Raw genomic sequence first — 16,421 nt, forward strand, 5'->3', positions numbered from 1 at the left:
ACAGGTTTCAGTTGTGAGGTGTTGGGAGGGAATCTGGGTTGGCAGTGATGTCAGTCTGAGATCATCGAGCTGCACCCTGGGATATAAACTAGACTATGTGGGCACATGTATGCAGCTGGAGATGCGTCCCGGGGCCAGCATCTGGGGGAACAGGTGCCTGGATGGTGGCTCAGTGGCCACAGTGGGAAGCTATGAGTTCCATCCCCCATGCCACACACATGCGATAAGTCGCATCCCAGGGGCCTTGCTGTCCAGGATCCCCAGTGCCACCACACACTGTGTGATGACCTCTGGACTACAGCAAGTGCAGGTGTGGCAGCTGCAGGGCCACTGAGCATGCTCAGAGCAGTGTCCTCTCTGCAACTTCTTGTAAGTGGACTCTAGGTTAGTGCTGTGGAGGAAACCTCTATTGCTGGACATGACTTCTTTGTGGCCATTCCAGTGATTATATCATGTTGAGTAGTCTCAATTTATTTTTCTTTTTGGGTCACACCCGGTGATGCACAGGGGTTACTCCTGGCTCTGCACTCAGGAATTACTCCTGGCAGTGCTCCAGGAACCATATGGGATGCTAAGAACCAAACCGAGGTCAGCTGCGTGCAAGGCAAACGGCCTACCTGCTGTGCTATTGCTCCAGCCCCTCAAATATTTTTTGAATAGTAAAAATTACAAAAGTCATCTTCCAGGTAAACTTATAATTTATTTGGAAACACAAAACACATATATAATAGAGTAAGAAGGAACGAAGTGAAAGTAATGTAGTGGGGAAAGCTTGGGAGATTTTGAAGTTAGAATTCAAATTATTGGGCCAGAGAGATTAGTACAGTGGGAAAGGTGACTGTCTTGCATGCAGTTGACCAGGTTTTTTCCCTAAAACCGTATACGGTCACTGAGCATCACCAGTTATGATCCTTGAACACTGCTGAGTATGGCCCAAGCCACACCTTCCTCCCCCCCAAATGAAAATTATCACAATCACAACCATCCTGTTGTTCGTCGATTGCCTCAAGCAGGCCCCAGTAACATCTCCTTCGTCCTAGCCCTGAGATTTTTTAAAAAGTGTCATATTAAAGGCTCTTTCAGGGTTAGGAGAATGAGACCCATCATTGTTACTGGTATTTGGCATATTGGGTATGCCACGGGAAGTTTACCAGACTCTGCCGTGTGGGCAGTTACATTTGATAGCCTGCCATTTTGTCCAGAGTAAGAATGAGATAATAAGATGTTGCGCAGCCACGAATGCGCTTCCAGGAGCTGGGTTTTATAGTCTCTGGGTCTTGGCCGTTGATGGGATTACACGGCACCAGGGGGCCAGTTGGTGGGTGTGACCCCTGCCTACTGGAGGATGGAGGATCTGGGGCAGAGTCTCCTGCCCCTGTGCCTGGCTGTCCTCGCAGGGGCCCCTTGGAGGGAGCGGGTTGAGTTTCCCTCCCCGCCCTGACCAGCGCTCCGGCAGCCGAAGACCTCCAGAATTAAAATTATAACCCAGTATTTTATTTGATCCTCAGAAACATCCCTCTAGGATCAAGATAAAGTAGGCAATATCCCTGTTACGTAGAGAAGCAAACAGTTACATCTCAAAGCTTCATTCTCATTGCAGGTCAGAAGTGTAATTCACGTTTTTGGGCTTCCAGTAATGTCTCCTCAGACCTCAAAGCAAATTTTTTAAACCCCCAAAACTAGTAATCTTTTAAACATTTTTTAAAATTGAATTACTGTGAGATAGACCCTTACCAAGCTGTTCATGATTAGGCTTCAGTCATACAGTGTTCCAGCACCCATCTCTCCACCAGTGTACATTTCCCAGCACCAGTGTCCTGAGTTTCCCTTCCATCACATCCCCCAAACTAGGAATCTTTCCCTCAAGTCATGTGGGTCTCGCTTTTTTAATGTTAGCTCCCGTGGCCCCTCTCCCCCCAGGGTGAAGAATGGCTCAGCTGTACTCAGAGTATTTGGATCCTAAAAGTGATCGCGAATGGGAGGAGAGGCTTCTAGTGGGAATCTGGAAGGTTGAGGTTAATTCAGCTTCCATCCCTGCCCCACACCCTGCACGAAGTGGGGCGATTCCCAGAGGTCTCGGTGCCTCTGGGTAGTTGGCATTTGCAGAGTCTGGGGCAGGGCTGGATGGGGTGCAGGGGAGGGACTGAGGTACCATGCAGGCAGAGTTGGAGCAGAGAGCTAAGTCTGGTGTGGGGTACTCAGGTGGGCTAAGGAACAGGCATGCTCTGACCTCTAGAGAGCGCCACCCTGCAGTTCCACACCCTGACCGCGAGAGTACAGCACCGCAACTCTGTGCTCTGACCTCCAGAGGGCGCTGCACGTGGTGGACCTGGCACAGCAACTTCACATTCTGACCACTGGAGGGCGACACACAGCGTCCGTGGCCCCGCAGCTCCGAGTTCTGACCGCTAGAGGGCGGTAATACAGGAGTGGGGCTGCAAGATCCTTCCGTGGGTGCTGGAGCTGTGGCTTTACCCTCCATAGGGAAAGTGGTGGTGGGAGAGCAGTTGAGGGAGCCAGCGCAGATCTGGGGGCAGGTGTCAGCACCTTCCCCTCTCAGTCTTCTTTGGTTCCTGGTCACAGTGGTGGCCCAGAACCTTTGGACTTTGAGGATGCGGGTCGGAAGCCTGTGGGCCCCCAAGCTGGTTCTGTTTGTTTGCTAAGTTACTGTTTCTCTTTCTGCCCAGTGAGGCTCAGGTGCTGCATTCCGATCCTGCCTCTGTGAGAGCCTGGGCACCCCCGGTGCATTCTTGCCGTTCCCTGGAGCGGGATGTTCCCTCAGGAGCACTTGGTGATGGTTCTCTGACTTGGAGCTGTGCCCTGGTTCTCTGCCGTGCGGGCAGTGGTCGCTGGACACTCGCAGGGCAGAAAGTCCACACGAACAGGAGCCACTCCCAGGGCAGCTGGAAGGCCAGTGGTTAGTTCCACAAACACCCCTGTTTGCAGAGCTCCCACAAAATACAAAGATTTCCACTCCCTACTCACCCGCCTCCTCTGGGAAAGACACGGTCTTGCCAACCTCAACAGCCTTGCTTCCTTAAAGCAGCACCAGCTGTGAGCCTGAGTGTCAGGTTGGGGTGAAGAGGCCATGGGAGCACTCGGCCACTTCCTCTGCTTCTGATTTTTTTTTTTTAGGCACTATGACTTACACCACAATTCATGACAGGGTTTCATGTATGTAACAAACCTCATGACAGGGTTTCATGTATGTAACAAACCCCACTCTCTCCACTAGCGTGCCCGCTTCCATCCACCATTGTCTCAGGGTCTCCCCTGGGCACCACTCCTCAGCCTATCCTACCCCACCCCCTTTCTCCCCACCTCCCATGGTAAGCTCAGTTCCATAGACCAACTCCTTGCTGTTCTGGTTCATCCAGAATAACGGGCTGATCAATAAAACAAAGCACATAGAGGAACAAAGCAATCAAAAATCTATCTGGAAAACTGTTCAGACATCAGAGGAATTTCTGCTTTTTAATTTTGTTTTGTTTTGTTTTAGTGCCAGACTCAATGGTAATCAGGGCTTTGGGGATCTAACCCAGGTCAGCCACATGAAAAGCAAGTGCCTTACCCACTGTTCTTTTGCTCTATCCCTGATGTCTTCTTCTTTAGTTACTGTTAGCCCAAATATCTATCAGAATATCATGGCAGGGAGGAGGATAAATGCTGGTTTGAGACATCGAGGCTGGCGTTTGGGCATTACTGAGTTCTGTTGGTGATAGATTTTGTGTGCCTTGAAGTCTGTGTTGGTGATGGGGGTGACTTTCAATGAGAGATTAGTAGTGCCCATAGCAGGAGGGTGGTTCAGACTCACAGGTCTCATGAATGAATTAATGAACCCCCCCAGTCTCTTACCTGGGTGGATGAGGCTCCTTCTGCTGAAACTAGAGAAACTGAGGCAACGAACACCCACAATTCCAATAAAAGTTGCAGCGCTGTGCTCTCGGGGAAACTAAACCATTATTTTCATTCTGGAAGGTAGCCCATTCTGAGGCCTCCCTCCTGCGAACAAACGCATCAATGGTCCCCTTCAACTGGACCTTGTAACCGTTCCTCACGGCACAGCATGTACAGGGACGGGGCTGTGACTGGCCCCCACCTGCTTTCGAGCGTGTGCTGTGTTGGGAGTCGCCCCTTCGCCCTGAACAAGGTGGAACATTCATGTAGTTGTTCTAGAGGTGAGTGAAACCCAGAAAAGATAGAGGGGAGGGAAGCAGACCCCTGTGTCTGTTTCTGTAGTCACGGTCGCTATCACAGTCCTCCCGTTGTTCATTGATTTGCTCGAGCGGGTCCAGTAATGTCTCCATTGGAGACTTTGTTGTTACTGTGTTTGTCATATCAAATACATCACGGGTAGCTTGCCAGGCTCTGCCGTGCGGGCGAGATACTCTCGGTAGCTTGCCGGGCTCTCCTCTCGGAGAGCCCGGCAAGCTACCGAGAGTGGTGGAGAAATCGAACTCGGAATGGCCATGTTGACTGCGTGTAAGGCAAACGCCCTACTGCTGTGCTATTACTCCAGCCCTATAGTCAGTACTGGGCAAAGTAACATTTGAATCAAACTTTAAAGAAGGTAAGTTGGGTTGGAGGTGAAACACTTGCCTGGCACCACGTGGGTAAAGCACCTGCCTGAACAGCACCAGGAGTAACCACTGAGTGCAAAGCCAGGAGTAGGTCCTGAGCACAGTCAGATATATATGTATATATATAGACATATATATATATATTAATGTAGGAGTACTGCTATTTATTCAGTCACTGATTAAGCTGACTGAATTGGGCTTGAACTCCACTCTATTTCTTTTTTGGCAATTCAAAAGTGTTTTAGATAGCAGGGGTGAGTATTTTTCAGGAACAGTACAGTAGAACAAGGGCACACAGGGGCTGTCTGGGCTGAGTGTAAGCTGTCCTGGAAAGTTCTCTGGCTGCGGAGCTCATGTCCAGCTCTCCCACACTGCCCCCATCCTGTCTGAGGCACCTGGGTCCAATCACAGTGTGGCAACTGATCTAGTATCCAGATGCGGCTAGTGTTGCTGCTCAATGGTAGAAGGACATCCAGGGGAGAAGTTGAATCATATATATATATTTTTTCTATTTTTGTTTTGGGGCCATTCCGGTCATGCTCAGGGCTTACTCCTGGCTCTGTGTTCAGGGATCACTCCTGCCAGGTTTGGGGAACCCTATGTGGTGCCAGGGATCGAACCCAGGACAGCTGTGTACAAGGCAAGTGCCTTCCCTGCTGTGCTATCCCCCCCTGGCCTCTTTTAAAAAGTGGGTCCAAAAAGTGCTTTACTGGCAACATGCAGGCAGGTTGGAAGTTGACAGACTATCCTCAAAGCAATCACCTTGTCTTCAAGGTGGCAAGAAGGCATTTTAAAATAAAGAGGACAGGGAAGCACATTTTTAGGAGGCATCAGAGTGAATAAGAAAATTCCCCTGTGGGCAGGTCCACCGTGCACCCTCCATCTTATCTGCAAGCATAAAACAAAACAGGGCGAGGCTTTGGGGGAAGGGTAAACTGAGGACAAACTGTTCTTATCATTCAGCTTTGGGGCAAGCACAGTCCAGCTCTGACATTGTTCTTTTACCCGGCTTCAGGGTTCCCCTCCCCCACCCTGCATTAGTCTTCAATTTCCATAGAACTTGGGGCACCAGATCAAAGCTGCCTGATCTGTTCTTTGTTCTGGGGATTCTGGTATAATGTGAAGCTATTTTCTGTAGGATGCTGCCCTTTCGTTCTAGTTCTTTTAGTCCCCATTGTCTGCTGTGCAGAAGAAATGGAGTGCTTCAGACCCGGTCATTTCCTCCTGAATGGGGTCATCATGGACCATGGGCATTGGAAGTGGAGAATGTCCTCACCAAGCACCCCTGCACTCAATCCTCAGAGCCGCTCCCTTTAGGGTCCAGCTTTCTAAGGCAGGGTCAGACTCCCCGCAGACCACCCCCCCTTCCATGCAGGTCTCTTGGAGACCCCTTGGGTCCATACCTGGAGCAAGCATTGGGCAACCAAGATGTGATGGGTCCCTGCTCTACTGCCATGTGTATGTGTTCTAACCTGGGAGTAGAGATTTAGAAACTTTTGTGCTTATGTTTCAGTCATACAATGATCGAGAACCCATCCCTTCACCAGTGCCCATTCTCTACCACCAATGATCCCGGTATCCCTCTCACCACCACCCCCATCCCCCCCCGCCCCCCCGCTGCCACCCCCTGCCTCCGTGGCAGGGCATTCCCTTTTGCTCTGAGAGATTCGTTTAGAGCACATACAGCTGTGCTTAGTTCTGACTACTGGTGCTGGACTCAGGGATCATTCCTGGCAGGGCTCGAAGGACCCTTTGTGGATCCAGCCCAGGTTGGCTGTGGGCAATGCACTCTGGCACCCTGGGAATAGATAGGCTTGCCCTCCTCCGGCAGAGAGAAAGGGGTGGGGGTGGATGGCCAAAGCTTCTGCCAGCATTAGTAATTCATAGTTCTCTGGCCTTCTAAGTCCTGTTCCTGGGATAAAGTCGAGGTCAACAGCTAGTGGGACCCTCGGCCATGATGTAGCAGGGACCCCAAGTTTGCCTTTCCTCCTGCGCACCTGCTGGCACTGCTGTGAAACATGTATTTGCAGACTGCATCAGGACCAGGGCCTGAGAAAGTCCTCCAGAGGACAGCAGGCTCACTGCTCCTCAAAGGCAGTGGATGAGGCCAGGGCAATACGGGTAGTAAAAGGGGGAGTGTTGTAAACAGTGACTCAGGACAGGGACAGGAAATCACTGGAGATTAAAATGCCAGAGTCTGGGAAATTAATGAGTGACTAAATAGACAAGTGGGGAATCCGGTCTGAAGTGGGAGTGAAAAAATCTGGGGCTCTTAGGGACAGGTCTTAAACATGAAGGGTAGAACTGGATTTGTGCCCTCAGCCAGGTGAATGGTCCAGTAAAAAGACATCTTGGGGGGGCTGGAGCAATAGCACAGTGGGTAGGGCGTTTGCCTTGCATGCAGCCAACTCAGGTTCGATTCCCAGCATCCCATTTGCTCCCCCGAGCATCACCAGGAGTAATTCCTGAGTGCAGAGCCAGGAATAACCCCTGTGCATCACTGAGTGTGGCATCGCCGGGTGTGACCCAAAAAGCAAAAAACAAAAAAAGACATCTTGGGGGACTGGAGAGATAGTATAGTGGGTAGGGGCACTAGCCTTGCATGTAGCAGGCTGGGGTTTGATTCCCAGTATCCCATATAGTCCCGTGAGCACCATCAGAAGTAATTCTTGAGTGCAGAGCCAGGAGTAACCCCTGAGCATTGCTGGGTGTGACCATAAAAGAAAAAGGAAAAAAAAGATGTCTTGGAATTAATATGCTTGGGTATAAACCATTGCTCTGCCATCAAAGTGGGGTGACCTTGTTTAAGTCACTTCTCTCTGCCTCTTTGTCTTATAGTTAAAAAGTTTGAGAAGGTGAGGGAATAGTACAGCGGGCCAGTCTTGCAGGTGTTTGACCGGATTCAATACCTGATACCTGGTCCCCTGAGTAATCCCCAAAAGCACAAAGCTAGGGGCAAACCCAGGGTACTACTGGGTGAGGCCCCAAAAACCAAAACCAAGACAAAATTAACCAGTCATAAAAGGACAAAATATTGATGACTCTCACAATTACTGTGTCAAATGAAGTGAACAATAACAAAAGTAATACACAAGACAACTTATTGAAAAGTTCCTGTGTTGGGGCTGAAGAGATAGACAGGTTAAAGCATTTGCCTTGCACATGGCTGACTTGGTAAATAAAATGTGTTTTGATCCCCAGCATCCCATTTGGTCCCTGGAGCCCCACCAGGAGTGAGCCCTGTGTACAGAGCCAGGAGTAAGTTCCAAGGACCACCAGTTATGACTCTGGAACAAAGAAGCAAAAGAAATAAGAAAAAGACGGGTGTTTTTCTCTCATATTTTTCATAAATCAGCTTCTTTGGGCTTTGTTTTGGGTCACCCTGGCTGGCTGTTCTCAGTGCTCACTACTGGGTCGGCTGTGTTCAAGGCGAGTGCCTTCCCCCCAGTGCTCTCTCTGGCCCCTGCTCCCTGGTTTTCTACCAGCCTTTCAGAATTATTGCTATCCTCATTCTTTGAGGACCTGGCTAGCTACTGAGAGTATCCCACCCGCACAGGCAGAGCCTGGTAGGCTCCCGGTGGCATATTCAATATGCCAAAACCAGTAACTATAACAGGTCTCATTCCCCTGACCCTGAAAGAGCCTCCAATCATTGGAAAAGATGAGTAAGGAGAGGCTGCTAAAATCTCAGGGCTGGGATGAATAGAGATGTTACTAGGGCCCGTTGGAGTAAATCAATGAACAAGGGGATGACAGTGATACAGTGACGAACAGGGTATTTACCAGACTCCAGGTCACCTACACATGTCTTCTTATTTATGTTTCTAAGAAATCCTGCAAAATTGATAGTTCCAATTTTATTTTTGCAGATGGAAAAACTGGGTCTTGGAGAGGCAAAGTCACTGCTAAGTGGAAGAGCCATTTCTGGAAATAAGAAAATCAGAAAATCAGATAATAAATAAGATAATCAGAAAATCCTCCCTTACAAAATTCATAGAAGTACCAGGTATGTTATGCCAGCTTTCCCAGTAGGTAGTTGGAGTAAATCTTTGTAGTTCAGAAGTAAAGAGAGATGAAACCAAGGACCAAGAAGGTGGTTTCACAGGGTCCTTGGGAACAAAAGATAAGACCTAGAAATGAAACTTTCTGGAAATATAGGATGGCAGGGTGCTTGTCTTGGAGGCAGCTGATCTGGGTTTGATCCCTGGCACCCCATATGGTCTCCAAGCCCCACTGGAGTGACTCTTGAGTGCAGAGCCAGTAGTAGGCCCTGAACACCTCTAGGTGTGGTTCACCCTGCAAAAAATAGAGATCCTCAAGAGACTCATTCTTAGTGAAAAGGCAGGCTAAATACCAGTCCTGCTGGCAAAAGGCAGTTGGTTGATTGATTGATTGATTCATTCATTCGTTCTACAGCATTTTTGATCCTTATAACCCAGGTATTTGGGTTCCAGTTACAAACCAAATACATATCCCTGCTCATAGGGCATTTATGGCAGAAAATAAGTAATCAACATAATACATAGTATGGCAAAAGGGATATATTGATGAAAATAAACAGAACAGGAAGAAATGGATCCCAGAGAACAAGAAAACCAGGAGAACAAGAAATCTTCATCTGGACTATAGAAAGAACAGAGGGTTCTCTCGCGTGAATTTCTCATCTCAGCCATGCCTTTGCAGAGTGGGGGCTGGGTAATAGTTGACATTGATTGTCTGATGATACACAGCAGCAATGCTCAACTGGGGCCACCAGGATATTCTTTTATTTTTGGGGGTAGGTGGGGGTCACACTCGGCTATGCACAGGGGTTACTCCTGGCTCATGAGCTCAGGAATTACTCTTGGTGGTGCTCGGGGGACCATATGGGATGCTGGGAATCGAACCCGGATTGGCCACGTGCAAGGCAAATGCCCTACCCGCTGTGCTATCGCTCCAGCCCCCACCAGTATATTCTAAGGGGCACAGTGGAGATCTTGTAAGTGGTGGTGGTGGAGGGGAGTTCACAGTAGAGACTAAGGGACCAACCAGTAGGGCAGGGTGGGGCTGGGGTCCCATAGAAAGGGTACCGGGTGGGAAGGGGGCCATGGTTTGAAAAGAGTTGAGAAATATTAGAGACATGAAGGCAAATAACTACCACCAGCTGGACTCAAGTTTGTATCCTCACTGCCCCATCCATGGAGGAGGATGGAAGCAAAAGCAGGGGCCAGAGAGATGGTACAGCTGGGAAGGCGTTTGCCTTGCATGCAGCTCACCAGGGTTTGAACCTCTACATCCATATGGTTCCCTGAGGCCACCAGGATTAAGCCCTAAGCACCACTGGGTGTGGCCTCAAAACAAAGGGGAGGTGGAACCCCAAAAGAGCAGAAACAACCCCTCTGCCCAGGTTGGCAGAGTCCCACAGATAAAGCTCAGACATACCTGAGCTTACAATAAAAGATGTCGAAACCATTAGTAACAGATTGAGGATTGAATCAAGTGTCTGTTTGACGCCAACGCCCTTGCTCATAAGTCTCCACCTGCCCTTTCCACACGAATCTGCACCATAAACACTCCAGGGCAGGGTGGCCCAGGACTCAGGCTATTTTGGGTCAGAGAGTTGGAGGTGACTCAGGAAATCACACACTGCAATCTCCCCAGGCATGCCGGGCATCTCCCCAGAGGCAGAGGCAGGTGTTGGGTTCAAGACTCAAGGGTGTTCCTCAAGGGAACACAGACAACCACCCTAGAAAGAGACAGGCAGGTGCCCAGTGACACCCTCTGAGCCTGGCCATGCACCTGGCCTAGATGAACTCCAACTGTCTCACTCCAGCATGGGGCTGAGCGAGGGCTGGCAGTGATGGGCAAAGAGGCAGCCTTGGCGCATCGTCACTTTTCTTTCCCTTCTCAGTAAACACTAAGCTCTATATCAAGCCTGGAGAACCCGCTGCCCTACATGAATTTGTACAGACCCACCTAAGACCTGAAGCTTTTATCTGTTTGGGGCTTTCCCAGGGTTACACAGATGGGCCATGGGAAGCCAGGGACAGAGGTCAGGGTCCTGCACACTGGGGACATGTGGCTGCCCCTCTGACTGGTCTCTAGGCAAGAGATCCTTTTTTTTTTTTTTTTTGGGTTGGGGGTGTCGGTGCGGGTCTTAAGCAGTGCACAGGAGTCCCGGGAATTCTCAGGCAACTAAGTAGCAGGTAGGTGCTACTCAGGCCCTTGTAGTGATGGGTACATGGGTATATCTGACCCCCTCAGTTCCAGGGCTGTCCCCCGCAACGCCCTGGCTGCCTCTTTGCCCATCACTGCCAGCCCTCACTCAGTCCCATGGTGGTATACAGAAGACTGAAGGCATGTTGGATGATTCTAAGAGTCGCCCTCACTGCTGGGCTGTCTCCCAGCCCTGCTGTGAGAGTGTTTTAAATCCAAATGGGAGTGAGGAAGAATCTTGTTCCACTGGGAAAGTGTTTGGCCATTAAAAAAAAGGTGTGTGTGTGTGGGGGGGAGCGGTGAGAAGTTGCTTAGTACTATTTAATTTTGAGCTCACCCACCTTTGGGTGTCAAAGGCTTTAGGCTTTCCAGTGTGAAGGCTTGTGTTTATCTGTTTCATCTGTGTGGGGTCCAATTCTGTTGCTTGGGGACTAGGTGGTGTTTCCACTATGGGGGCTTTTCCTTTCTTTCCTGGTCTATTATGGCCTTTTATTTTCTTTCTTTTATGGCATCTCTGCCATAAAATGCTGTTATCCAAACATTTTAAAGTTTCAGGAACAAATGCTACTGCTGTAGGGCATTTAACAATGAAAGTTTTATTTATTTCTATATTTTTTAGCTTTGGAGCCACTCCTGGCAGTGCTCAGGGAACCATATGCAGGGCCAAGGATCAAACCTGTACGATGGCTCCAGCCCCAACAACAAGGGTTTGCTTTACATGCAGTGTAATTCACCCATTTTAGGTAGTTTGACAAATTGTGATCATTGTAGACAATTTCCTAGTCACTCCTAGAATAATTCCTTCACTGTTAGACTTGATTGTAGGCATAACATGGACCCATCAGGGCTCTAGGGACAGGCCTGGCCTGGGCATGAAGGGATAGCAGTGTCTCCCAGAGCGAGGGGGGCTGTCAGCTTTGACGTGTGGGTGTGAAGCACGAAGACCTCAGTATCTTCGGGAACCCTGGCGGTGCCTGGCCAGGTGAGCCATTCTGACTTACAGCACAAAGCACTGCAGCACTGTCCTCTCACTGTTCATGATTTGCTTGAGCGGGCGGGCACCAGTAACGTCTCTATTGTGAGACTTGTTACTGTTTTTGGCATATCAAATACTCCACAGGGAGCTTGCCAGGCTTTACTGTGCGGGTGGGATGCTCTCAGTAGCTTGCCAGGCTCTCTGAGAGGGACGGAGGAATCGAACCCGGAGCCGGGGGGGGGGGTCGGGGGGGCGGTCCCCTCATGCAAGGCAAATGCCCTACCTGCTGTGCTATCACTCCAGCCCTGCACAAATAAACGCCTGAAAATGAGAACATGGACTGACAGATGAGGGTGTAGGGTGAAGCTGATTCACCCAACACCTGAGTCTTGAACTGCCCAGTGGCTCTCCTCCACTTCCCAGGGCCCGTGAGGGGCTGCCAAGGTGGAGCATGAGCTATGCAGGTGTGAGACATCCCCCACCCCCCCCGCCCCCGCCCACCGGGCCTCACAGCCCAAAGGGCTGCATGCTCAGAGGTCTCCCACCACCCTGCCCCACTGCCTGCAGCGCCTCCCGTCAGGTTTTGCCCTGGGCTGCCCAGGTCAGTGTGTCCAGAGTTTCGTGGGATGGAGGGGGCAGGTGAGCAGTGGGGCTGGACAGCAGCCTGGCCCCAGGCTTCCCTCGTGCTAAACTATCTCTAAACAAGTCTTTGGGTTTACAGGATTGTGAATGTCAGTGTGCTCTGCTTGTGTGGGTATTGCAGACAGGGTGGCTGCCCGTGTCCAAGCTGCCCAGGGGCTGTGGCGGGGCTGCCACCCACCTGGACTCTCCTGAGAGGCTCTGCACAGGGGAGGGGATGGGGGTGGGTGGACCTCAGAGCCCAGAGACAGGGACCCTGGGAGAGATAAAAGTCCCTGAGGAGAGGCTCCCTGAGGGGTCCCCCCAGGTCCTCGGGGTGCTGTGGCCTGTTCTGGGAACCCCTCCAAGTGGAGGATGCTTGGCCACTGCCCCGGGCTGGGTCTCAGCCCTGCAGGAGCCCGAGCTGGGGCTGAGTGTGAGCAGGGGAGAGGCGGGGGCGGCCAGGCACCTCCCCCAGTGTCCTCCCGCCTTGCCCCGCAGCCCTGCGGGAGGCAGGTGGGCCGGAGTCTCTGTTCAGCCCCAGCCGCGGCGGCACGCAGGACAGAGGTCACTTGAACCCAGACCGCACATCCCTGGTAAATACATCAGCTTTTAAATCAATCTTGGTTCAAAGTCCAGCGAGTTCCGAGGCAAGAGCTCAGTGCAGAGCGAATTCCGCGACCCACAGCTGCTCCTGCTCCAGATCCAGGTAGGAACCAGCGGGGCCGTCCTGCTGGCGGAACCTGCTTCCCCCCCACCCCCTTTTTCCTTCTCCCCCCCCCCCCCCCAAGGAGCTGGGTCTTGGGAGTGGGGGTCAGGGGGTGCCTCTGTTCAGGCAGGAATCTCTCCCCCACCCACGGCTTTCCCCAGGGGGCTTTGATGAGAGTCAGGGGGTGATTTCAGGTCAAAAAGAGACTCCTGCGGCAGGCCACAGCGTCTGGCTTTAGGGACTGGCTCCTGGAAGCAGCCCGGGACAGTCCAGCTTCAGCAACTGTCCCCCCCGGGTCCGGCAGGATCTGGGCATTTCCAGGCTGGCTGCAGCAGAAAGCCCGATTCTCCAGATGCTGCCCTTAGGCGGGCTTTCCTGCTTTGGGTCAGAAAACCCTTTTCTTGTGTTTTTTATTCCTTCCAGCACTTTCCGCCAACGCTTTGGGTCTGTGCAGGTGGGCTTGGGAGGCTATGGCTTCTCCTAGCTGAGGAGCCCCCTGGGCTGTGGTGTGACTCTCACCAAGCACAGAGGTTTCCAGACACATTGGGCTACCGCCCCCTTTCCAGAGAAAAAACTTGCTCAGTGGCCTCCCTGGAAATCCATTTTATTTATGCAGACTTCACCAAAAGCTAACCACCCCACACCCCTCGCTGACTGTTCCGGGCGCTCACAGGGGAATCACCCACTTTGGGAAGCAGAGACCGTGGGTGCCGAGATCCTGGCCCCTGAAAACACTTTCCTCCCATTCCTGTCCCTGTAGCCCTTTCACCTGTGTCCAGAAGTCTGGAGGTGGGGGTGGGGCAATTGTCTGAGCCCCAGGACTCCTCTGTTCTTTCTTGCAGCAAATAACTCGGGGACTTCGAGTCTTTGTGTTAGGACTAAGGCAGTCATCCTTGTCTTTGGCTCTGTATGTTCTCTGCACCAGGAACAGGGAAATTGCTTGGGATGCTGCACCCTTGCCAGCCCAGTCCCATCCGGAGGCCGGGACACGGAGGACAGTAGCCCAGATGATCCAGGCTTTGGCCGTCTGTCAGTGACAGGCAGTCAGGAAGTCTGCAGTCAGACATGAGCTGGCTTTTACTTAATCGGCTAGTAGAGCTTCCTGCCTCTTCTTAAGGCTGTGCTGAAGAGGAGGTGTTGGAGAATAAGCCCAACTAGGACCACTTTTCAAAGGGGTGTGTCCAGAGTTTCGTGGGATGGAGGGGGCAGGTGAGCGGTGGGGCTGGACAGCAGCCTGGCCCCAGGCTTCCCTCGTGCTAAACTATCTCTAAACAAGTCTTTGGGTTTACAGGATTGTGAATGTCTTATTCAAGCTCTAAAAGCAGGACAGATCCCGGGGCTTGGAAACGGGATTTGTCCTTGAGACTGAGTTTAAATGTCCCCCAACCCCTGAAGGACATTAAAAGAGCTCCTCCCCCCCCCTTCCTTTGCCACTGTTGCACATCAGCTGTAGCCTTTATCTCCAGAAAGCATCTTGTTGGCTTCTATTTATCACCTGGCTCTTGTGTCACCTGCTGTAATCCCAGTTCTTAGCCTGGCTCAGAGGAAGGGCTGCACGGGAGCTGGCAGGGCGGCGAATGTGCTGCAGGAATGAACTGCAGCTTGTAAGCAGATCTTAAGATCATAAGGGCTGGAGAACTACCAGGCTGTCTCAGTCAGCTGAGGCTCTGGGTCCATCTCTCGGCTCATCTTGGTTGAAAGCTTTTTACACTGGTTGCCTAGGGACCTGCTGAGAGCAGCAAGCTGCAGCCACATGCTTGCCTTTCCTGGGTCCCTCACCAAGGCCTGCCTGTTGGTGCTGGTCTGTGTCGGCTGGGGATCGTGACTTAAGGGGGCTGGGACTGGAATCAGGAGCTCCAGAGCTGACAGCCTCACGTCGGAGCCCCTACTCCCTCAGAGACAAGTGCATGTAACAGGTCCTCGTGGTCAGGCTGTGGGATTGGATGGGGAAGGAGGCAGCATCCGAAGGGCAGGGCCTAGGGATGGAGGGACCCTCTCCCCCACAGTGACCAGAGGGTGCATCCAGCCTCTTGCAACAGAAACACAGAAGCATCTCTGAATGCACTGCTGCACTGGACGCCCAACACTCCGCCCTGCTCTCTGGGCTCCTCCTCCTCCTCCTCCTCCTCCTCCTTTCCCAACTTAGCAGAGATTCATTGGTTGGGAGATGGGGTAGGCTATAGGTGGAACCTAGACTCAACTAGAGCCAGTTGCTTATCAATTAGTGGTTGGAGGAAGGGGTAGGAGAAGTCAATTGTAAAATCATTTTCATTTTTTAAATTTTTGGGGCCACACACAATGATCCTCAGGGACTGCTCCCGGCTCTGTGCTCAGGGGTCACTTCTGGTGGTGCTCTGAGGAAAAACGGGATGGGGGCAGGGTGTTGCTCAGCTACATGCAAGGCAAGTGCCTTAACCCTTGTCCTGGAAGAAGTTTATTTGATAGTGACGGGGGCTAGGCCTCTGGTTTGGGGTACAATGCGGTATGACTGCATAGTGAGATGTGATGCTGTACTTCCAAAACTTATATGGTCTTTGTGACCCAGTAACATTGTATCATTGTATCAGGACAGAGAAGTAGAACAGGAGGGAAGTAGTTTGCCTTGGATGTGGCTGTGGTGGCCACAATCCTGATTCAATTCCTGGAATCACATGTGGTTCTCCGAGTACTGCCAAGTGTGGTCCACAAATGAACCAAACAAAAATGTATTAAAAAGTATTTTAGGGGCTGGAGTGATAGCACAGCGGGTAGGCATTTGCCTTGCACGCGGCCAACCCGGGTTCGATTCCCAGCATCCCATATGGTACCCTGAGCACTGCCAGGAGTGATTCCTGAGTGCAAAGCCAGGAGTAATCCCTGAGCATTGCCAGGTGTGACCCAAAAAGCCAAAAAAAAAATTTTTTTTTTAAATGGGGGGGGGGAATCCGAAATAAGCCAAATAGCTGTGAGAATCCAACTTAACTTTCTGGGCACCCTACCCCCCCCCCCCTTTGAAATTACAATTAACAGTAAATGAATGGGCCAGAGCAATAGACAGTGGATAGGGCACTTGCCTTACATGCAGCTGACTGTGGTTCAATCCCTGGCATCCTGTATGGTCCCCCAAGTCCACCAATAGTAATTCTGAGCACAGAGTTCGGAATAACTCCTGAGCATGGCTGGATGTGACCCCTCTCTACCACCAAAAAAGAAAATCCCAAACAGACAAACTAAAAGAGAAAACCAAAAGAGAAAGACAGGCTTCCTCCTCAAGTCCGTGTTCCCCCTCGTACACGTTTCTTGCTTGCTTATCTCTGTTTCTTTGCTCACCTATTTCCACTCTGGAGGAGACTGTTCTTTTGAA

The 16,421-nt window shown here is 51.2% G+C and overlaps 1 protein-coding gene across 1 annotated transcript in view; it reads left to right on the forward strand.

Moving 5' to 3' along the window:
- The first annotated feature begins 12,877 nt into the window (after positions 1-12,877).
- PDZK1 (PDZ domain containing 1) overlaps positions 12,878-16,421 on the forward strand; it is a 33,662-nt gene continuing 30,118 nt past the window's right edge. The window contains exon 1 of the mRNA XM_056123271.1: positions 12,878-13,078. The gene's annotated coding sequence lies outside the window, so the exon portion shown is untranslated. The remainder of the gene's footprint in view (positions 13,079-16,421) is intronic.

The sequence above is a fragment of the Sorex fumeus genome, unplaced genomic scaffold (assembly GCF_029834395.1).
Source record: "Sorex fumeus unplaced genomic scaffold, SorFum_2.1 ptg000047l, whole genome shotgun sequence".
Lineage (NCBI taxonomy): Eukaryota > Metazoa > Chordata > Mammalia > Eulipotyphla > Soricidae > Sorex > Sorex fumeus.